The sequence below is a fragment of the Ovis canadensis genome, chromosome 7 (genome assembly GCF_042477335.2).
Source record: "Ovis canadensis isolate MfBH-ARS-UI-01 breed Bighorn chromosome 7, ARS-UI_OviCan_v2, whole genome shotgun sequence".
In the NCBI taxonomy this organism is placed as follows: Eukaryota; Metazoa; Chordata; class Mammalia; order Artiodactyla; family Bovidae; genus Ovis; species Ovis canadensis.
The window spans coordinates 26411447-26434303 of record NC_091251.1 but is presented as its reverse complement, the minus strand read 5'-3'; the positions used below and the strand labels follow the sequence as shown (position 1 = coordinate 26434303).

Sequence of the window (22857 nt, the reverse complement as noted above, 5' to 3'; positions counted from 1 at the left end):
CTGTATGTAACAACAAATGCGGTCCTTTTCCCTCTTGCAAGAGCAGGGAAAGATCCCTGAAGCCTCATGACCATACCAGAAGGGAAACACTGTCACCTAGGAAGCCATCAGCCCGAGGTACTGTTAGTTTTCCACCACTGTTTATATACACGTGCACTTGTGTTTGGCCAAACCCACTGTCCATCTAAGCCAAACCCTCTGACACAGACTGCAGTGGGCTGGAGTCCTGGGACACCTAGTCGGGCATTGCTGACCCTCCCTCCTCCAGCAAAGGAGGTAACTCTCTTGATGTCCCATTGCATACAACCTGACTAGGGCCCCACAGACCTCTGCATGTTTACGAGTCTCCTCCCCTAACCAAATCGAAGTCCATGGGCAGAGACAATCCTTTATTTATTCTTATTCCCCCAAGGTCTTACAGATATACACCCAAGCAATGATCAAGTTCATTCATTAATGGGTGAATTAGGAGAGTTCAGGAAGCACAGGGCAACATCATTCCTACAGGAAATCTGGTCTCAGCAGAGAAGGACTAAAAAGCAAAAATCCTTCCTGGTCTTCTCTTTCTTGCAGGGACATCACTAGTGGGTTGAGGTTTTGGTTTTGCGAGCACAGGGTGGGTATCTCAGTCCGACCAACCTGGGAGCCGTGGCTGCTTGTTTTCTAGAGACACGGGTGGGTGGCAACTGGGCTGTGGGGGTCGGGGTAGGGGGCCAGGCTTCACATGCTCTGCCAGGCTGATGGCAGCGCTGCTTCCTGTGAGGCCACTGACATCAAAGGCCAGCCGTGCACAGGGGGCATGCGGGTGTCCCAACAGCAGGCAGCAAGCGGGGTCATGTGAAGTTCAGCACTGGGGCTTTCTCAGTCCATTGGGTTTTACTCATCCCCTGTCCACGAGGCGTGTTTCTCCCCCTCCCGCTCCTCTTTGTATGCGTGTGTGTTTTAATTATTCGAGGGCTCTTGGCTTGCTTTCCTAACCCCACATTAACATTTCCCTCCGCTACTGAGAAAGGAGGCATTCCACCCGCTGGAAAGCAGTCAAAGAGGCCAGGGAGAATTCCAGTTCTGTGCACGAACCCTTGGGGACACGATCTGTGTCCACGTGCCAAAGAGGAGGATGGGAGGATGACATGAGCAGGACAGCAGGAAGCTCTTGGAAGCCATGTGGCCCACTGCCCCCTCCCACCCATTTTACAGATGAGGGTCACGAGTCCCAGAGGGTTCCAGCAACTTCCATAGGGTCACCCAGCTTCCATCAGAGCAAAAGGACTCAATTTTTCACAACTGCTACCATAAAGCATTTTTCAATCCAGGCAAGCACTCTGCATAAAAAACATTCCCCCACACAAAGAATTTACAGTGGAAATCATGTCTTACAAACCAGCAAGCCATGAGAATTTTCTAATCATCAAGCATCAAAAGAAAATCCAACATGCAGATTCATCCCATGCCTTCATTTGACAAGCTTTATTAAGTGACTACTCTCTACCTCTCATGGTGTTAGGCTGAGAGGACTCGAGGGTGAATTTGAACTGATCCCCTTGCCTTCGAGAAGAATCCAAAGGTTGTCCGTGAGACAAAGACCAATCCGTGGAAAATAAGTCTGGGACCCTTAGCTCAAGATGGATACGTGAGCTCACCTCCTCTTATGAAAACATCAAAATCAAAACTAACTGCTGAAAAAACCATTGCCAAAAAGATGCTAGAATCTACCAAAAAAGATACCCTACAATCATACAAGTCCGACTTTATGCAATTGTCATAAGAAGTAATATCTTCTTTGATCTTCATAATTTTATCTCAACCTCCAGATCATTGAAACCTCTAGATATTCGCTATTTTTCCTTCTTCTCAAATGAGAAAAAGAAGCACAACACTCTGTTTCAATATATTAAGTCATAAGCCACAAGGCATAAGCAAGTGTGCAGAACGACCCTGCCAGCCCCCTGCCAGCCTCGGCGACCCAGAGACCAGCCCCACAGAGCCTTTGCCCTCAAGGGGCTCACTGTTTAGGCTAAAAACAAAATAAAAACCTAGAAACATGATTTTCTACTAAGATTTAGGTGTGCTCAGCAGCTGTGGCGGTGAGGGGGGTGAGGGGGCAGGCAGAGACACTGAGCGATGGCTAGGAGGAGGCGATGCCTGCAGGCTGCTTCCTGGAGGAGACCAAGATGGAATTACTTTGTGAAGGAAGCTAGCTGAATAGGTTTGGGACATTCCATGGGCATGAGGCGAGGCAAAGAGGCAAGAAATAGCCTGGGGAAGGGTGGGGCAGGCAGGCAGTACTCAAGTCAGAGTGAGAATTCTCAGCTTTGATGGGCAAAGAGTGATCACTGGGAATTCGAATGATCTTCACAGGTCTCTCCCAGGATCAGGGTTGTACTTGATATGCGTCACCTGACTGTCCACGTGAATCTCTGACATTTGTGGCAAATATGGAACCTCAGAGTGATTTCAGCTGCCAAGTGGGAAAGCTCCTTATCAGAGCCACCAAAGGCAAGGCTGAGTGAGGAGACATAGGAGGCGCCGTGCAGACCCCGAGGGACAAGCTGAAGCATCCTAAGGCTCTGGGTGCTAGGATGGCTTCTAAGCAGGGAGTGCCAGGGCAAGACTTGTCCCATAGAAAGACTACCCTGGGGGAGCAGGAGAGCAGATCCAAGGGTGTGGGAGGGGAGGCTACAGGGGGAGTGCTGTGCAGAGCGTCATCATCCAGGTAAGCGAGAAGCTTCATCCACCCAGGAGACAGTGTTGAAGAAGCCTCAGGCCAGATCCTCCTCCCTTCCCAACACCACTCACTCACTCATTTCAAACAACAGTTTCCACTCTCTTTGCACCCAGCCCTGAAACAAATCAAAAAGGAGGATTTTCTGACAACAAAGCCCAGCGGCTCCTTTCTTCCTGTTTTCAGAGGCCACAGCCACATGACACGTGGAAAAGGCGACGATGGGGCGGGGCTGGAGCGGAAGGAAGGAGGCCTGTCTTGCAGTAACCAGGGCAGCCAGATGGCCAGTGACTGGGCTACACAAGCCAACGTGACCTTGGCGGGGCTCACAGGGGCAGGAAGGGCCAGGGGAGCCATTCTCTCACACCAGGGAGGATTTCTAGCCCTCAGTCGCCTCACTGGCCTCAACCTGCAAATGATCACAAACGGCATCAGACGAGCAGGTGGATTTGATCACACGACTTCCACCTCTTCTGGCACCTTGGGAAGCCAAGAGTAGATAAACCTCATTCTGGGGAGAAGGACACACTGCTGAAGTGATGTGGCTGGTGTGGCAGGAGGAGAGATGTGGAATTAAGGGCTTTGAAAGGCCACCTGCTTTCTACGCAGATAAAGCTGCCTCCTTCCTGGTCTGGCCCAGTCATGGTCATCGTGCTTGAAATTCCCACCGTTTGTCATTCCTCTGGCATCCAGGGCCTAAAAACTGACTAATGACACCAAAAGCTTTGGGTAAAGTGTGAGTCATGGAAATCAACTTCTTTTAAATTCACGTAGTAAATATTTCTGCAGGACCTGCCCCTGACAGGTACTGTGCCAGGTACCGGGGAGGAAGGAAGTGAGAAGACTAAGGTGTGGGGACCTGCAGAAGTGGGCAGAAGCCAGAGGTACACATGGGGCCCTGTCAACCTGGCTGAAGACGGGAGCCTCTACTTGGACTCCCAGGAGTTTTTTAAACCACCAGGGAATGATATGTTTCGATACCATCATTTTGCATCCCCTGGGGTAATAAACACTATGTCATTAGCACCATTAACACCTTAGTGTGAATTAGGTAATCAGATGAAGTGTCACCTTGCAAAAGACTGAGACGTGGGACTGATAAGTTTTGATGCCAGAGGAGCAAAGCCAGGGAAAGCCCAGCGCTCACAGGCCACTCAGCAGAGACCAGAGGGTAGGGGACAGATGCCAAGAGAATCGGGGTGCTGAGACAACGGAAGCACAGGCAGACATGTCCTCCACCCACCATTCCCATATTTACTGGGCTCTGCAAACATGCACAGGGCTCTTTGGTCCTGGGCCCTGGGCATAGTGGAGAATAAGAGAGTTGGCCCCTGCCCTTGAGGGGAAGACAGAGAGTAAACAAATAAGCACACAGAATTAAAGCTACAAACTGAGGGACATCTCTGAGTGACAAGAAAACCACATGCCATGGGACAGTGCGGCAGGAGGCGTAAGGAAATGGGGAGGGGGGAGGGGGAGGGACTAGGGAGAGGATAGATAGGCTGAGACCCGATTCACATTTGCCAGCTGAAAATGGTGGGGAAGAGTACTCCAGGCAGAAGGCACAGCACTTACAAAGGCCCTAAGGAAGGAAATTTAAGAAGGCCAGCGTGGGGATGAGAGCCCAACTGGAAGTAGAGGTTGGACAGGCAGGCTTGGGCCAGACCCCACAGCCTCATTAGGGATTCGGACCCTCACCCTCGAGGCCACAAGAAGCCCCTGAGTGATTTTCAGCACATGTACCAGGTTGCACATTTTTTAGAGTTCACTCTGGTTGGGTGGAGAATGGCCCTGGGGGAGAGGTAGATGTAGGCTAGTCGAGATGGGAGAGCAGACAGATGTTGACATTTTGGAGGCAGGACTGGTAGGGCTTGGTGATTTACTGGGGAGGGGAGTGGCGGGGGGAGTGGCAAGGATGACTCCTCTTGGGGTCTGGTTCAGGCAGTTCAGGGGATGGTGGTCCTTTCATGAGAAAGGAGGCTGAGCAGACGGCAGAGAGGGTGCAGAGGAGGAGGGCAAAGCAAGGCTCGGATTTGGGGCGTGCTCAAGCAAGGCCCTGAGAGGCCCAGGAGAGATCTCAAGGGACATTCACAAGCCCTATGCGGCTTCAGGCAGAGGCGGCTCACCAGGGGTGGAAAATCCCACAGCATCTCCAGCCAGAGCATCAGAATCAGGGAGTTTCTTGGCACCTGAGCCCAGAGACACATGTCCATTCCTCCCTCCCATGCCCTGTCAGAGAGGAAGGCTTCCCTTTTCTGGAAGTGTCAAAAACGCCGCACAGGAAACTCCTTCAGCTGCCAGGGTGACTAATATTTATCACTGGTATATACAGTAGCCATTCTCCAAGGCCATGAAATTCTGCCCACAGTTACCACCACCAGGCTCTCGGCAGCCCTGCCCAAGCCCAGCCGTGCTTCAGCATTCCACAGGGCTGAATAATACCACTCGCTTCCCAGAGGGGCTCCGCTCACCCCGCACCTCAGCAGCGTCTCGGCATCCTGGACTTGCTGCCTGCAGGTCAAGGTCCAGAGTGTCCGCTGTGCTCACGGACATGAACCATGGCTTTGCCCAACCTGCCCTTCCAACCTCAAGACACAAGCAGCACCTCCCTCCCCAGGGGAAGGACAGGGAGGGTAGAGACTTTGGAGGGCATCCTGGCCGAACTTTTCATATTCAGAGGAGCAAACCGAGAGTCAGAGAAATCCAATAGCTTGCCCAAGGTCACAGAGCAGAGCTCAGACGACAACTCTGGGCCTAGGGCTCATTCTTTGGGGTCCCAGCCACAGGATAGAGGCAGCAGGGCGCAGGTGGGTGGGATCGAGCTGCCACTGATACAGAGAATCCCTGGGAGAAAACAGGAAGCAGATCAGGAAAAGCATCCACTGGGACATCCCTGAGGATCTAACTCTCAAAGTCTGCACGTGGGACCCCACACACTGTCCTCTCCCACAAGACCTTCAAACAAGAAGCAGGCCTCTGTGCCAAAAGTGGGGGAAGAGTTGGGCCTTAGGAGCCCATTGAAAGGTTCCTGGGAATAGCAGGCTATTCTCCGAGAAGACTTTCAGCAAGACCCCAGCTCTTAACAGAAATGGCCTCACTCATGCAATGCAGTTAAGAAATTTATCTACGCCCACAGGTCTCTGCGAAGGGAAGCCCACAGAGGAAGTACTTTCTCGTGTGACGATGACCACTGAGGAAAGGCGCTAACAAGATAGCACGGATACAGCAATCCGGTGTAAACTATGCCGTTCTGCCAAGTCCCCTGCCAAGGTTATCTGCCTGCAGCACCTGCCAGAACAGAGGGGAAATCAACTGGAAAAAGGGCACTGCTCACAACTGCTATGAATTTTTTATCACTGCATGTGCAAGACACATTACAGTCCCCTCTGGGAACCGAGGAAAACAGGGCCTTTACTCCTTTCTAGTCAGAGATATTCCTGAATTCAAGAATACTGAAGGGTGACCACAAAATGCAGAAGGATGGGGACAGGGAGGGCAGCGTCAAAGGGCAATTCTTTCTTCCTAGAAGCTCCTTCTTTTATAATCAGACATGTTGCTTAGCATTTCTGAACCCATCAGATCTGCTAACAACCATGGCTTTATATATTCACTGACACCGCTGCGAAGAAGAGACGTGGAAAGTCATTCATTCATTCAAACATTCACTGAATATGCTGAGACACCAAGTATTGTGCCAGGCACATGGGATAGAAAAGTTGAAAAATACTCAGTCCCTGCCCTGGAAAAGCTCACAGCCATCAGAAGTTGGGGGAGGGTGAAAATCCTGAAATCTGATCTTATCTATCTTCCTGCTTTTCAATTCCACCCCCACAAAACCAGCTGAAGCAGGCACTTCTGCAAGTTGGGACCTGTTATACACGCTTTCTCAGCAACTAGCCCCTTTCTCTCCTCCAGGTTTCTTGTCACTACTTCTGTACCATCACCCCCCCACCATCTTTAAATGTCAACACCACTAAAAAGGGTGAAATAATTCAGCCACCTAAAATAGTGCAAAGAGCCTCTCCTCACAGTTAAAGCGAGTGCTTACGGAGATCTAGCGACAGAAAGTAACGTCGCTCAGTCATGCCCGACTCTGCAACCCCATGGACTATAGCCCACCAGGCTCCTCTGGCCATGGAATTCTCCAGGCAAGAATACTGGAGTGGGGAGCTGTTCCTGTCTCCAGGGGATCTTCCCAACCCAGGAATCGAACCCAGGTCTCCCGCATTGTGGGCAGATTCTTTACCATCTGAGCCACCAGGGAAGCCCAAGAGAACACAAAAGAAAGAGGTTCAGGGTGGGCCCTCAAGGTGACATCAGAGCGGACATGGCCAACCCACAAGCGCTAATGGGTGGAGGGAACCCTCCTGATTATCTCAGCCAAGTTCCCACCAAACATGAGTAGGGAGTTGGCACCTGCTGCCCCTCCTTGACACAGCGCCATGACTACCAGGGTCAGGGCTGGCAAGAGTCATGGAGCTGAGAAATCTGGAGCCCAGGGAGGGTAAGTGAAACTCAGGGTTCCTAGACTCTGGGGAAGTGGCATGTACCAGCTCTCTCTCGGGGCCCTTGCTTGTCAGCTCACAGCAGCTAAGAGCCCATCCACAGGCCATTAACAGCTCGCGTCTGCATAGTGCTCTACAGCTCTGCAAACCTCTCCCATCCCTCGCTCTCTCCTGATGGCCACGGTCACCTCCAGTGTAGGCAGGGTGGCTCTTCCCAGCCACACTGTGTGTGTGTGGTACAGCGGAAGCCCCGGGACTTCCCTGGTGGTCCAGGGGCTCAGACTCTGCACTCCCAATGCAACTAGATCCCGCGTGCCACAATCAAAGATCCCACATGCTAAACTAAGACCTGGCCCAACCAAATAAATAAAAATAAATAACATTTTAAAAATAATAAAATGAATCCCACAGAGGCTGTGTGCTTGGTCTGAAGCCGCATCGAACAGGGAGAAGTGTCCAGGCATGTCCACTCCTCTTTCCCAGGGCGGCGGGAAGTGGGCAAGGTGTAAAACATGAGCCCCAGACAACGGCCCCTGCACAAAGGAAGGTGGCAACTACGTTTGGGAGGACAAAAGACACACAGAGAGGGCACCTACCACAAAGAAGGGCCCAGCTCGTACATTCGAAAATAATGACTATGTACTATGTGCCAGACCCAGGGAGTGAGTCAGGAGACCATTTAGAGAAAGAGGAGATGGTCACAGCAAACTGGGACAGTCAAGGAAAATGCCACAGAGGGGAATGTAAGGGTGAGCCCCAGGCAGGCACTGGGTGCGCAGACAGCAGGCTGGCTGGGGGCATGCTACGAGGAGACTCATCTTGGTGGGAGCAGAGAGACAGACACAAGGTCAGCCCACGAAACGGCGGTCCCTGGAGGACTTTAAATATCAAGCCACAGGCCCCAAGTACCCTGTCTACAGAAATGTAGGGCATTTGGTTCTTTCCAGCCCAGTCCTAGGTCACCTCCTGCTACAGACCAACCAGGACCACCAACCGGGTCAGAACTCACCTGTCTAAAAGATCCGCCCGAGGCCTTGCTCCCCATTCACATGGCCCCCGTCTTTATCCCACCCGCAGTCAGCCTGGGCGGGCCTGGAGCTGGCAGCTGGGGCAGACACAAAATTCCTGCTTATGAGGAAAGAGCTGAACCTTTACAAACCCATCCTGGCTCCAGAGAAGGTGGGTGGTGGGCATACTTCCAAAAGAGCCACATTTTGCACATTTTATGTGGTTTTCGCACATTTCTGAGCAAGTGGATGACTGCTGTGTGTGTGTGTGTGTGAGCATAACGAGTTTCAAAAGGGAAAACACAGTGGGTAAATCTGACTCATCTTATACACACACAAACACACACGCATTTCCCGCCCCACCCCCCAGGACTCTGACTTGAATAGCACAGCTGGTGGCGGTTGAGGGTGGGGTGGGCCTGGGGGCTGCATCAGGTCACCTGCACTCCCTTCTCAAGTGCTCACCTTCCAGGTGACCCATGAAAACACAATTAAACTGTGGACTCCTGGAGGGCAGGAACGGGGTTTTCCTCACACCGCCTTTGACAGAGCAGGGGCCTCAAGAGCCCTGCTGATCTGATGGCAGAAATAAATAACCATGCGTGCCAAGTGCTGCTTCCCTGAAAGTGAAGCCAATTCTACTCCTCAGCTCCCAACACAAACCAGTCTGCACTGGCGCTTTATTCCTTCGGTCTTTCTACCCTCTGGCTTCATAGAGCACTTCAGTAAGCACCTCGACAGCTAACGAAGCACTTTCACATCCATCACCTCACTCAGATGCTCACAGCAGCTCCAGGATGTGGAAGAAGCTAGGACATTATTCATGTTCCAAGAGGAGGAAGCCCTAACTTAGAAACTTTAGATCATTTTGCTAAGTTCACATGACTAATAAAACTCGGGTCCTATCATTTCTTGTCCATGGATCTTCCTAACAGTCTAACTGTCAAGATTCTGGAACCTGATTCACCTTCTCCCAGGGATCAAATATATATTTAATTTCATTACAGCTCAGTCTCTTTTAAATGGCATCATCTTCATCGCTGTCTTGCCACCAACCCGGACAGAAGGCTAGAGCCTGACTTATGAGAGTAGGCAGGCCTTGTCTACTGCATAACCAGAGGGTGGGAGAGCCAGGGGGCTTGCTAAATTTGAAATCTTTTCTGACATCCAAGCATTTAAACAGCTCATTGACTCCCATACGTAAATATTACTATAAGCTACAGTTTCATTTACCCTGTGCTGGGGCCAAGAGGGTTTGAAAGTAGAGTGAGCACAAATTAGGCACTGGAAAGTTTCTTGTTTCCTGTAGTGTCAGATGTTCACAGTCGAAAAGAAAAGAAAAGAAGAAGCAGTGTCACGCGGTAAGTCTCCTATCAAACAGCAAACATCTTGTGTTCACACGTAATTGGTTCCTTCTGCTCAATCCCAACACTGAGCAGCACAAGTGGAATTGTTCTAGACAACCCAGGTCTTTGGCTGAGGCTCTCCTGACAGCTGAGTCAGTCCAGGGGCTGCTCCACCAGCGTGAGGTACAGTTTTCCCAGGCATTACCTAAGGCAGGTATAAAACACCAAGTGGAACAGAGGCAAACCTCTGTAGCTGGGCATTTATCCAGTGACACAAAGAAGCTTAAAAAAAAAAAAAAAAAAGCACATTTCCATTGTGATTTTCCTAATGGAAAGTTAGAAGGCTGGAATCCATACCCCAGCTCTGAGCCCTTGGGCGACTTACTATCCCTCTCTGGGTCTCTTATTCCTCCTAAAGGTGAAGCCTGGTTCAGAAAGCTCCAAGTCTGCTTCAGCTGCAATGCACACACCAATGACTCCTCCCTTTCTCTCTCACTCAGCACAGCACACCTGAACCCAAGTTAGTGACAGGGCCACCATAAGGAAAATATACTTATTAAAATACATATTGTGATCTACTGGACATATACCCGGAGAAAATCATAATTCAAAATGACACATGCACCCCAATGTTCATTGCAGCACTATTCACAATGGCCAGGACATGGAAGCAGCCTAAACGTCCATCAGCAGAGGAACGGACAAAGCAGATGTGGTGTGTATGTGCAATGGAATACCACTCAGCGGTAAAGAGGAACAAAACTGGGTCATTTGTAGAGATGTGAACAGAACTAGAGATTGTAATGCAGTGAAGTAAGTCAGAAAGAGAAAAGTAAATATCATATATTAGCATACATATGTGGAATCTAGAAAAATGGTATAGATGATCTTATCTGCAAAGCAAAAATAGAGACAGAGAGAGAACAAACGTATGGACACAAAGGGGGAAGGGTGGGGCGGGATAAATTGGGAGGTTAGTACTGACATATATACACTATTGACATTATATATAACATGGATAACTACTGAGAAGCTACTCTATAGCACACGGAACCTTATTCTGTGCTCTGTCGTGAACTAAATGGAAAGAAATCCAAAAAAGAGGATAGAAACATATGCTGATTTACTTTGCTGTACAGTGTCCAATACTTTGGCCATCTGATGTGAAGAGCTGACTCAGAGGAAAAGACCCTGATTGATGCTGGGAAAGACTGAGGGCAAAAGGAGAAGGCAGCAGAGGATGAGATGGCTGGATAGCATCACTGACTCAAGGGACATGGGTTTGAGCAAACTCCAGGGGATAGTGAAGGGCAGGGAAGCCTGGTGTGCTGAGTCCATGGGGCCACAAAGAGGTGGACATGACTAAGCCACTGAACAACACCAGTACAAACTAGCACAACATTGTAAAGCAACTATACTCCAATAAAAATTAATTCTAAAATAAAAATATACATTGTGATAAAGTGCACATACCTAAAAAGTTACCACTTTAACCATTTTAAGGTGCACAATCCAATGGCATTTAATTCATACAGAATGTTGTGCAACCACCACTTTTATTTATTTCTAAAACATGTTGATCACCCCTAGAGGAAAGCCTATACCCCTTAGATAGTCACTATACTCCATTCCACCCCATCTCAACCCCCTAGCAACCATTAATCTGCTTTCAGTCTCTATGAATTGACCTATTCTGGACAGTTCATGTAAATGGAATCATACAACACATGGCCTTTTGTGTCTGGCTTCTTGCCCTCAGTATAATGTTTTCAGGGTTCATCCCTGGTGCAGTATGTACTTCATTGCTTGGCTGAAAAATATTCCATTGTATAGAGGAATATGTTTTGAATTAATGGGCAAGGAAACTATTCATGAACTTCAGCAGTATTAGCAGTAATAATTAAATAAGATGATCTATATAAGGTCCCAGGCACATACTAAATGCTCAGTTAACAGCATCTTCATTATCTTCAGACTTCCTGAAAGCTAAAGATTCTCACAGCAGGGCTCGCTTGAGAATCTCTGACCTGGATGCCTCCCGAGGCACCACCCAGGCCCCAGCTTCTTTGAATAAGTGAAGCAAAACATTGCACCCATGTGCTACATCTTCCCCCAGTCCTCCAGGACATGTGAACCACTCCTCTGAGCAGCTGAGGAACAAACCATCCTTAGGCGCCAACAACACAACCTTGCAAAACATTGGGGCCCCTCTACCAAGCCGTCTTGCTCCTTGAATGTACCAAAATAAAACATCGCTGGGGACGCAGTGTAATTCTTCATTTTTCAAAATGACTCACAACAGGATTCCTTGAAATGGTTTCCCTGGTATGCTTGAAACAAAATTCAATTGACACCATCACTGTTTCGGCAATAGAACTTCTCCATAAAACAGCGTGTCGCTATTAGGAGTCGGCTCTCATCCTGGAGGACAGGGTTTGTTCCAAGTCAGTGGGACTGATGTTTGCCTTGCCCTCCTCGTAATCAGCGTGCTGCGTCTGGAGACAGAAGCCCTGAGCCCTCACCCTACTTCCCAGCCCTGCGACTTTGAACAGCCACCTCCTGGACTGTCACTTCACTTCAGGAATACAGAAGTCGCCCCGACTTTCCCTAGTGCTGGTACCAGAAGCAAAAGTGCCACAGAGATGTGAATTGCTGTTACTCACAGACCCAGCCACACGTGGCATGATTCCATTCACATGAACTGTCCAGAAGAGGCCAATACGCAGAGACAGATAGCAGGCTGGGACTGCCTGGGTGGTGCAGTGGCTAAGAATCTGCCTGTCAGCTGAGGACATGGGTTCAATCCCTGGTCTGGGAAGATTCCACATGCTGCAGGGCAACTAAGCCCACATACCACAACTACTCAGCCCACATTCTAGGGCTCGCAAGCTGCAACTACCAAAGCCTGCATGCCTAGAGCCCACGCTCTGCAAAAAAAGACGCCACAACGAACAGTAGCGTAGACCCCGCTCGCCACAACTAGAGAAGGCCTGTGCGAAGCAGTGAAGACCCAGTGCAGCCAAAAATAAATTAATTAAGAGAAAAGAGATTAATGGTTGCTCGGGAATGGAGATGGGATGGAATGAAGCACATAACTGCCTAATAGGTACAAGGTCTCCTTTGGGGTGATAAAAAAATGTCCTAGAACTTGTTCTAGGCACAAGTTTTGGGGCACAAGTGCACACTTGTAAGCATTTCAGAACCCTGTCCCACCTTCATGGGTAGCTTGACCTTCTCCCAGCTGGTAACCTCACAGACCAAGGTCACGCTCCCATCCCACACAAGCCGCGCTACTGTCCGCATCCAAGCCTCCCAGTGGGAGGAGCTCCCTTAGGGACACACAGGGGCCCGGATGCCCGCTTCACCTGTCTTCTGGGGGCTGTAGAGGCCTCCACAACCCAAGCAACCCTCCCCAAGTGCTCTGTGGCCAGTCCTCTCCCAGCTCCCATAGCTTGTTTTCTTTAATTAGCTTGCTGTGGCAGGAGAAATATGCGGCCCCACCCTTGAAATGAGCAGATCTGGGCCTCAAATGTACTCTGTGGTTCGCCTCTGTGCTGCCAAGCTGTTAGCCAGGAGTGACAAGCTACCGGAGCTTAATAGGCAGGGGCTGGTGAGAAACCCTGCTCCAGTAAGAGAGGCCTTTCTCGTCCCAGCATCTGACGTTTCTCGCCAACAAAGCTGGGCTGCACCCCTTCCCGAGTCCCTGAAACCTGCCATTGTGGTTCAGGGGACAATTCCAAATTCTGCTGGTTTGCTTTCTTTTCCCTCCCTCCTTCCTCCTTTTTTAGTCTGCTCCTGGGACAGTTCATCGTCCATCTCTTGATCTCAGAGATCAAGGACTTTGCCCACGCAAAGTAGCTGATGCTCATCTCCTGATGCTTGTGAGCAAGGTTTCAACCAATACTGAGAATTCACCAGGGAGGTCACACAGCACCCTGAGTCTAAGCTAAAGGAAGATTTCTACCCATGTCATCTCAAACAGGCCCCACTGGGGAAGGCAGGCAGACCCATTTCACAGATGAATGAAGTGAGGTTTGGTGGGGAAAGGACTGTCAGAAGTCAAGTGACTGAGGATGACAGAGGGTGGAAGGACAAGGACCCAGATCTTCCAACTCCAAGCACGACAATGTTTCTCTCATTCTGGTAACTTCTAAAACAGTCTGCAGAGCTTCTTAGGAGTCAGGCTCCCCAGGCACTCCTCCTCCCAGACCCTCTCCAGGTGGACCTTTAAGACTGGGGTCCCAAATGCTACTCCTTTGGTCCTAGAACCTCAAAGGATTGATTCTTTTTCACCATTATGACTACTGCTATCATTTATTCAGCACAGTGTACCCGTCCTGATGTTGGTTCCTTTCCCTGAGCTCATTTCAGACCATTTTACAGATGGGGAGACTGAGGGTCCAGCAGGCTTGAACAACCTGCCCAAGGTCCTGCAGCTAGTTAAGACATGGAGACACGATTCGACCCAAGAATTCAGCCTCCAAGTAGCTCACACTCTTCACAACTACATAATAACTGAAAGACTGAGGAGATTGTCTGATGAGGAGACTGACATAGGAATAAACAACTTGCCCTGGAGACCAGCCAGAGGTGGAATCCTAACTGGGGCCTCTCTCTCAGCCGTTGCTGGCTCAAGCCCCTGCACTGGGATGCTTAATAACTCACAAGAGTGAAGGCACAGCATGCTCCCAAAACACCTCCAACAAGGGTATCTTTGTAGCCTCTGAGAATTCTCAACTGTGAGGTCCATCAACAACAGACCCATCATCACCTGGAACAGCCTGGAATCCTTAGAGCAAGTGCCAATGTTCACTTATCCATAAGTTGTTTCTTGGTTCTACAACCTGGAACAGAGTAAATCTAGCAAAGGACCTGTGTGTGTATAAGACCAGTCTGAGGCCCCCAGCCCCAGGAGTCATCCAGCGTCAGCCACATAATTTTGGGACTCTAAGCAAAATGAAAATGTAGAGACCTCAGAGCAAAAATCAGGAAGAAATGTCATTAATGGTATTAAATGTAAAATATTTCCCCTTTCTTCCAGTGTCTCTCTCTGGACTTGTGATAATGGGTTTGGGTTTGTTTTTGCTATTTAATACCATCCTAAGTCAAGAAAAAGTACCATTTTAAATTATTGGCGTGAATTTTGCCATTCATGTTTACACTGTGCAATGCCAAGTTTGAATACAAACAAAAGGACACTTAACTAGTATGTGAAATCATCAAAATCACACTATTTGTATTTCGGAGCTTGGGCTGTATGCTCATTAGTGTCTGACTCTTTGCAACCCCCATGAACTACAGCCCACCAGGCTCCTCTGTCCATGAATTTTCCAGGCAAGAACACTGAGTGGGTTGCCACTTCCTCCTCCAGGGGATCTTCCCAACCCAGGGATGCAGCCCACATCTCTTGCGTCTCCTGCACCGGCAGGCGGACTCTTTGCCACTAAGCACACCTACATACCCACCACACGTTGTACGGCTAACCAGAGCAAGGGTGCCTCTGCATAAGCAAACTCAGCTGTTCTCACTTCACTTCTTGATATGTGCACATTCTGCCAACACTCCCCCTGGCTGCTTACTGATGAGCAGGGAAAAGGCACTGTGGGCTGCCTAATCTTTCCTTTCCCTTACATGTCATCATGTTCAGGGTACGTGATTGGCTAGCACGGAGAAGTCACGTGAGTAAGAAAGCATATGATGAGATTCTTTGGTGGTTGACGTTTCTTAGGATGACATCACTTTCCGTCTCTCAAACAAGCTCTGGTTCAAACTCAGGACTATCATGGGCTTCCCAGTTCTTGGAATAGCTTCAGAGCAATAAAGATGAAACAGGTATCTTCCAGTTATTCATAACAAGCTCCTTTCTACGACATCTGAGTTTATGGAAAGCCTCTATGGATGAGGGGCTTGTTGCCAGGGAAACCAACCTTATGATTAGAAGGTAGGAACTTTCAGCCTCAGCTCCTCAACTCTGCCCCCAACTCCAATCACTAGAGGTCAATAATTTAATCAATCAAGTCTTCATAATGAAACCTCCATAATAACCCACAGGGACCAGGTTGAGAAAGTGTGCAGGTTGGGGAACACATGGAAATGAGCAGAGAGCTGCGCACCCAGAGCAAGGATGTTCCAAGCTCCTTCCCACATATTTCTCCCTGTGCATCTCTTCCACGCGCCTGTTCTTGAGTTATACCCTCTTACAATAAGCCAGAAGATGTTTTCCTGTGAGCCGCTCTAGCAAATTAACTGAACCCTAGGAGGGTGGGGTGGGAAGCTCTGATCAACAGCTGGTAGGTGAGAAGCACAGGTGTCAACCTGCACTTGTAACTGTTGTCTGAGGTGGGGGATGGTGAGACTGAGCTCTTATCTGTGGGATCTGATGCTACCTGCAGGTAGAGAGGGTCAGAATTGCCTGAAACTGTTACTATGCAGCTGGGTGTGGGGAAATCGCCATACCTCACCCCAACACACACACATACACACAGTGATCAGAAGCATCAGAAATGAAGTTTTCTGCGAGTCGGGTGTGAAGAGCAGACACATGGCAGCATTTTCCAGACACCCCTCTAGGCAGCCCTGATGTCCTCCTAGAGACTGGTAGCAGAGCTGGGCAAAAAACTCAAGTGCACTGAAGTTCAGAAAAAGAAAGAAAAAAAGAGTGACTGACTCCAAAGGTTCTAGAACATCGAGTCAGTTGCAACCTGCCAGGATTTAAATAAAGAGTTACTGCAAAGGCTTTGCTGAGACACCTGTTAAAAAGGTATGGGGCAGCATCCTTACCTAGATGAGTGCAGCCCACTTGCTTCCCTAAATGCCTGTGAAGCAGACCTGAGGGAATTACGATCCTCAGACCATCTGGGCTATATTAGAAATGATGTGTATCTATCGCGTTGAAAGCTCAGGTCCTGCCTCCAACACAGTTATTTAGCATCCTCACAACCTGCCCAGGCAGGCCCAGTTCCGTGTTATCACACCCTGCCCTGGCACAGCCTTGTCCTCAGGGCAGCGATTCTGAGCAGAGCTGGAATAGTAAGATTGTTTAGTGCTGAGTCTATCTTAGGAGGAGGCTAGGCAGATGACCTCTGCCCTGCCTGGGAGGAATCACCAGGTGGGAAGACAGCCCTGGCTGACCCCAAAGTGTGGGATGAACGGAAGCAGCGGGTGCTCCCCTCTTAGAGCCTTCACATCCCAACCTGATGTCACTTCTAGCTACAACCCAAACAAGAGGATAATGTCTGCTGGTTGGAGGAGGACGCGTCTTCTGACCTGCCCCAGCCTTAGGCTGATTCGCTGGACCTGTCACATGCAGATCCCCCCACGCCGGTCATCTCACATAGACCCACTGACCAGCTGTGGAGCCCCCACAGAACAGCTGGGAAACACCGTGGAATCATGCTAAGAACCCTGAACCAGAAAGGATGCGAGCGGGGCTCAGATGCCTGACCTCAGATAAGCCATTCGACTTCTCGGAGCCCCAGCTTCCTCAGCCGTTAAGTGCAGAAGGCGTCCAGGTGTGCAGGAGGATGGTGGCTGGTCCTCCCACTGGCCCAAGAGGCCTCTCACAGGTGCTGCCAGGAGCGGTGAGATGGGAACCTGGCTGCCTGGGTTTCTGTTGGGCAGCCAGCCTCCCCACCGGCCCTGACTGGCTCCTCAACTGCACCCACAACACTTGTGGGCCTGAAACATCACCAGAAGCCAGCAGGAGCCCTTACCCAGTTCCTCTTTCCCTTCTTAGCAATAGCGACGCTGCGGATGGCTCTGGGGCCAAGTGGGCCTCCGTCTGTGCCCTCAGGACCGCCTTTGTTTACATCCTTCCTCTTAAGCTATCTGGGCCTCAGTTACTTCTTGGAAGACTCGGTCCTCGGTAGGGCTGCTGGGAGGACCGAAAGACAAAAATGTGTGGAAGACCCTGGCCTGGTACCTTCCTACAGGTCACGGTTAGAGTGAGGATGCACCCAGACTGCCTGCCTTCGCTAAAGGAAGCCCCTCCTGCGCTGGGAACAGAATGAGGCTTATGGAGACAGCAAGGCGGACGAAGGGCTCCATGGAGGTGTGAACCCTAAAGCTTCATACTCAAGGGGCCCGCTAAGGTTCCACATCTGTCATCCCACCTGATCTGCACCATGGTCAGCAAGCACAGAGGCTTTACAGACAAGGAAAGCGCGGCTCAGAAAGGTTAAGTGACATGCCCAAGAAGACACAGCCAGCTCAGGAAGCCGGGGTCCTGCGGGTCCTTTCCATGACACCAAGTGGTGAACAAGAAGAGAGGGACAAAACAGTGGCAACCACAGGGCCAGAGCAGCGCTGCTAATAAAAAGGGCAGGGAGGGAAGCTTGGCTACAGATTCGGAACTCTCAGTCCCAGATCCCTACTGCCTTAAAGCTCCCTTTCAGCTCCCCAGTACTCATCACTGACTTTCAGACCACAGCCCTCAGGTACTAGGGCCAGGGCCAACTTCCTACGGCCCAGATGCTGGCTGCTATTGCCACATTCCTTCCCTAAAGCTCTAGAAGACCCAACATATAGGAGACATCATGCCCATTATTGAATCCTCAGGACACCACCAATGATACGATTTCATATTTTTAGCTGTTGAACAAATGAGAAATGAATCACCCAGGAGCTTAAGGGCAAGAGGAAGGCTTGACCCTAGAGGTGAACAGCCCTGGAGTCTGGGGCCTTTTCTCTCACACCACACAGCTCTGGATAAAGACCCTGGACCAACAGTACCCTCGGTATCCTGTCCCCACCTTTAATGGGGTCCAGCATCACCTGGAACAGTGGCTCTCCAGTTTTAATGTGTCAGCATCTTTCAGAGGAAGCACAGACTTCTGGGCCACACCCCAGGGGTTCTGAGTCAGGAGGTCTTGTTTGGTAAAGCCTGACTCTTCATCCCCAACAAGATGTGGAGACTTGCTGGCTGGTGACCACACTTTGAGAACTGCTGATTTATCGTCCATTTAAGCTGTCTCCGAACAGCTGAGGAATGGTTAACTCTGGCATATCCACTTGAGATAATGTGTGATTATGAAGACCATGGAGAAATGCGTAAGACAACATCAAATAGGACAGGAGGCTGGCTCCCTAGGCTTGTCCAGGCGCTGTGTGTCCTCTGATCCCTTTCTCATCCTCCAGTCCTCTGCTCTGTATCCCCAGGGCTGATCCCTAACAACAGGGGACAACTGGGGAGTTTGGACAACACAACTCGTGGGAGGGTGGAGGGTGGGAGGAAGGGAGCAGCCGGCGTGTTTCTCCCCTCTCCCCCTTTCTGCCTTGGGTGGGCATTTCTAGAAGCAGCTGCATCTGTTCTAGATAGGTGGCCCACCCTTGACCCTTGACCTTGGGCTCTGGGCAGAACACCTCTTCCCTTTGTCCCTCCAGCCTAGAAGCAGCAGTGGCTTCCTGCCACTGAACTCTAGGTCGCCTCCCCTTCCCATGTGTGGCTTCTTGGCTTCTTTATCACCTGCATAATGAAGGTCCATATGAAATTCCCTTTGAGGTAAATACTTGATGGTGTTCCTGCTTTCCTGGTTAGACTGACTAATATACTCTGGTCACAGTTACACAAAAACGCTTATGCTGACGGACAACTCTAGAAGGTAGTATGGAACAATTAAAAGAGGTAACAAGGTGAAGCTTGTCTTCCAAAAACGTGAGAAGAATGTCAGTTATTATCAATGACTAATATTTAAAAACTGGTCCCAAGCACATGGCTTAAGAGAAAACAAGGAAAGGAAAGAAAGAAAGAAAAAGAGAAACAACTCTTTCCTTCATAAGGGAAAGGTTGGGGAGCCAGGAGTCCATGGCAACAATCTGAGGGGAACAAACCCTTTACCTTCATTTCTAAAAACACCTTCTCTTAGAGAAACCATGGCCACAGCCACAATGATACTAGCAGTTCCCCCTGAAAGTACTGGTGGTTATCTGGGGGTGAGTGACTCACTTGTTAAAGAGGTCATATAACATATCATCACAAAGCTGGTCTCCGGGGCAGAGCGGGTCACACTGGGCAACTGCCCAAACCACCTTCAACCCTCATTATCATGGAGGCAGCTCCCACCTCAGGTCAGAAACCTGGGACCCATTCGAGAAATCCCTTTAGAGGAGACCCGGGTCCAGAGACTGCTGGGAGAGCAGGAATAATGAAAGAAGATGTTCTAAAACTCAAAAGGATTCTGTTCAAGCCACATCCACCAAGCACCAGGGCAGCAATGTGTGCACGCCTGGGGTACTGGGGGGAGGGAGGGATCTTATTTTCCCAGCATTTGTAGGGTTTTCTCTCCCAAAGAGCACAATTAAAATCAAAAGCAAGGCTCCACAAAACCAGATGGTAACAATATAAGAAATTATGCTGGATTCCTGCATTGAACTCAAGGCTGAACGCTGCGGCAGACAATTAAATGCTCAAGTGGGGAGGGAGGTTCTTGGCCTTGGACCAAACACAGTTTGGTGGTCTGTTTACAACGTTTTAGCCTGACAACACTGCAGAAAATGGACCAGGAGGCTCACCGCTATAATGGGTTACTTTCAACCCCAAGCCAAAGACGATTTAAAGCCCTGGGGAGATGGGGGGTGGGGTGGGGTGGGGTGGGGAACGCAACAGAGAGAAGCATCGAGGGTTTACGAGAAACGTACATCTACTCTTGAAAACTCTGAGTGGAACATCTCAGCGTCAGAACCATGCTTACCATCAAGAACACTTGGAAAACCAGGACTAAGCTTACAACAGCTCACGTGGAGCAAGCGTCAGAAAGTCTTTATTGCCCTGCCCTGTCCTCCTACCCATTCTCCTCATCCCAAGAAACGGACATCAGAGACCTCGCACCTTCATCCCTGGGAGCTGGCTGCCTCTACGTCATAAGGCAAGTAACTACTCAGGGACAGGGCTGTTTGGCCAGGGTGTGAACTAACAAGAAAAGCTACCCCAAGTTCAGGCAAAGCACAAGCAAACAAAACACCCACACAGGATCAAGAGACTCGGAGCCATCTCCAGCTTTGCCCCTCATCCACTGTGGCCTGGGGCAAGTCCCCCTGCCTCTCGGAGCCTCAGTTTCCACCTGTGGAAAGGGCTGGACGAGATACCTATCAAGTCGATTCTAACCAGGGGAGTCACTGCTGTGTATGACCCAGTCGATGGCCCACGCTTCTGAAGGACAGACAGAGTACCCCCAAACTGCGGGTCAAGGTGCTAAAGTGACTATCCTAAGAGCCTAAATTGGGACTGTCTGCACATCTGCCAGGCTCCAGACTCCGGGTCTTCCTACCACCCCAGGAGAGGTGCCCCGCTCTCAAGCGCTGCCTTCCTGCACATGCCCTGCAGAGTCAGCCTCTCTCAGTCTGACCCAAGCAGCCTGTCCCCACTCCCTCGGGGTGGCCCTTCCTCGATCTGAGTGTGCTTCCTCCTCACACGTGGGTCCAGGCTTCCACACAGGCCAGGGTGTCCACAGTCAGGGGCAGGTCAGGAACCACGGCCCTGTGTGGCTTCAGAGGCAAGAACAGCAAAACCCAACGCCTCCAACTGTTGGTTTCACCACCCACCGCCCCCACGGGACTCTCACTTCCCCATCCACTGCTGCTACCCGCTTCCCACTGGCCTGATGAGCAGCTGGAGGGCCCTGCGGCAAGTCACTCAGCATCTCCAGGCCTCCGTTTGTTCATCTGGCCCGGCACTGACCCCCACAGATTGTCATAGAGATGAAATAAAATCAGGTATGTGACACAGAGATAAAATAAGATCAGGTCTGTGAGAGCTCTGTGTAAACTGTAAAATACATCCAAGGCCACGGGGGGCTTCCCTGGTGGTCGAGTGGTGAGGAGTCTGCCTTGCAAGGTGGGGGATGCCACTTTCATCCCTAGTCCGGGCAAATCCCACGGGCCGTGGGGGAACCAAGCCCGTGCACAACAACTGCTGAAGCCTGCACACCCCAGAGCTTGCGCTCCGCAACAAGAGAAGCCACTGCGATGCAAAGCCTGCCACGACAACTAGAGAGTAGCTCCTGCTTCCTGCAACTAGTAAAGTGTCTCCCCTTCCCAGTGACAGCTGGAAAGAGCCCATTCGCGTGGGAGGGGTGTACTGAGGAACCTCGTGAGCACACACACCTATGCACTGACTTTTGAGGCCACGTGGTGCAGTAAAAGAACGACCCTGTCAAAGAAGAGGAGGAAGGGCCACACGAACACTCAGATGGTCCCTGTCACCTAGAGGACGGGTGAGACCACGTCTCTGCCACCCCCCCCGTCCCAAGGCTGCTGTGAAGACAGGACAGTGAGAAAGTGCAAACTCCCCGTCCTTCCCGCAGGAACGGGGAGATGAAGGTCACAGCTACAGGACGCCCGGCTGCCTTTCTTGCTCTTCAGAATCACCGAGGAGCTCACAGAAAGGAAAAAGCGGGAGAAAGGAAGGCGCGTTGAAAAAACAGCCGGGGAGCAAGCATGGCTGGGCAGGCAGAGCTGACCAGGAAGGAGGAGGGTACAGGTTTTGGGGGTGTTTCTCTCATCTTTCTGGGGGCTCCTAATCTGGTGTCTCTAGAAACACAAAAACAAAACAGAAGCAGCCATTTCCCCAAGAAAAAAACAAGAACAAGAAAACCTACCTTGCAAGAGAAAGTTGTTGGCTGTGTTCACACTCAGGACCGTGCTGTGGGTCACAGAGTTTCCTGGGGTCTCCTGGGAGCTCTGTGGGGCCCGGTGCTGAGGGTCCCTGGGGAAGGGCTCGCCCTTCTCAGTTCACTGAGCTCTCTCTGTTCACACAAGGATGCCCAACAGAGGTTTGAGCGACCCCGTCCATACCACGTGCTTCTGGGTGCTGACAGACCCCAGGTGTGAGCCGCGGTGGGTGCCAGCCCCCTCCACGCTGCTCCCCTCCAGAACAGCTGCTCCCTGGTTCATGGAGGTGGGGCGGGTTCTGAAACAGCCTTCCTAAAGCTGTGCCCAACTACAACGTGTGAAAAAGCAGCAAAACACCGCGTGTGTTTCCTTCAAGCCCGCCCCCACCACGCAGCCCCATAGCTCTGCTGATTTTGTGGGTTTTCTCCCCAGCTCCGCCCCCTCCGCTCCTTCACGGATGCTCACACTCATCGATGCATTCCACCTGGCCTCCAGCCCGGGGTTTCCCTGGTGGGCTTCCCCAGCTCCTGCCCGCCCCACTGCCCTAACCCCAACTGACAGGTAAATCAAAGAACACGAGATCCACCAAGCCTACCAGGCGAGGCAGTTCCCATTTAGCAAGAGCTGACCCTCATGTGTGCCCCGCCCCCAAGCCATAGTCTCAGAGAATT

The 22857-nt window shown here is 50.6% G+C and overlaps 1 protein-coding gene across 3 annotated transcripts in view; it reads right to left on the bottom strand.

Moving 5' to 3' along the window:
• SMAD3 (SMAD family member 3) overlaps window positions 1-22857 on the bottom strand; it is a 127281-nt gene that overhangs the window by 82452 nt on the left and 21972 nt on the right. Inside the window, exon 1 of one of the 3 annotated variants that reach the window (XM_069595469.1) lies at window positions 22174-22595. The exons of the other annotated variants lie outside the window; for them this stretch is intronic. The gene's annotated coding sequence lies outside the window, so the exon portion shown is untranslated. Of the gene's footprint in view, window positions 1-22173; window positions 22596-22857 lie in introns of those variants that run through there. 3 annotated transcript variants of the gene reach the window in all.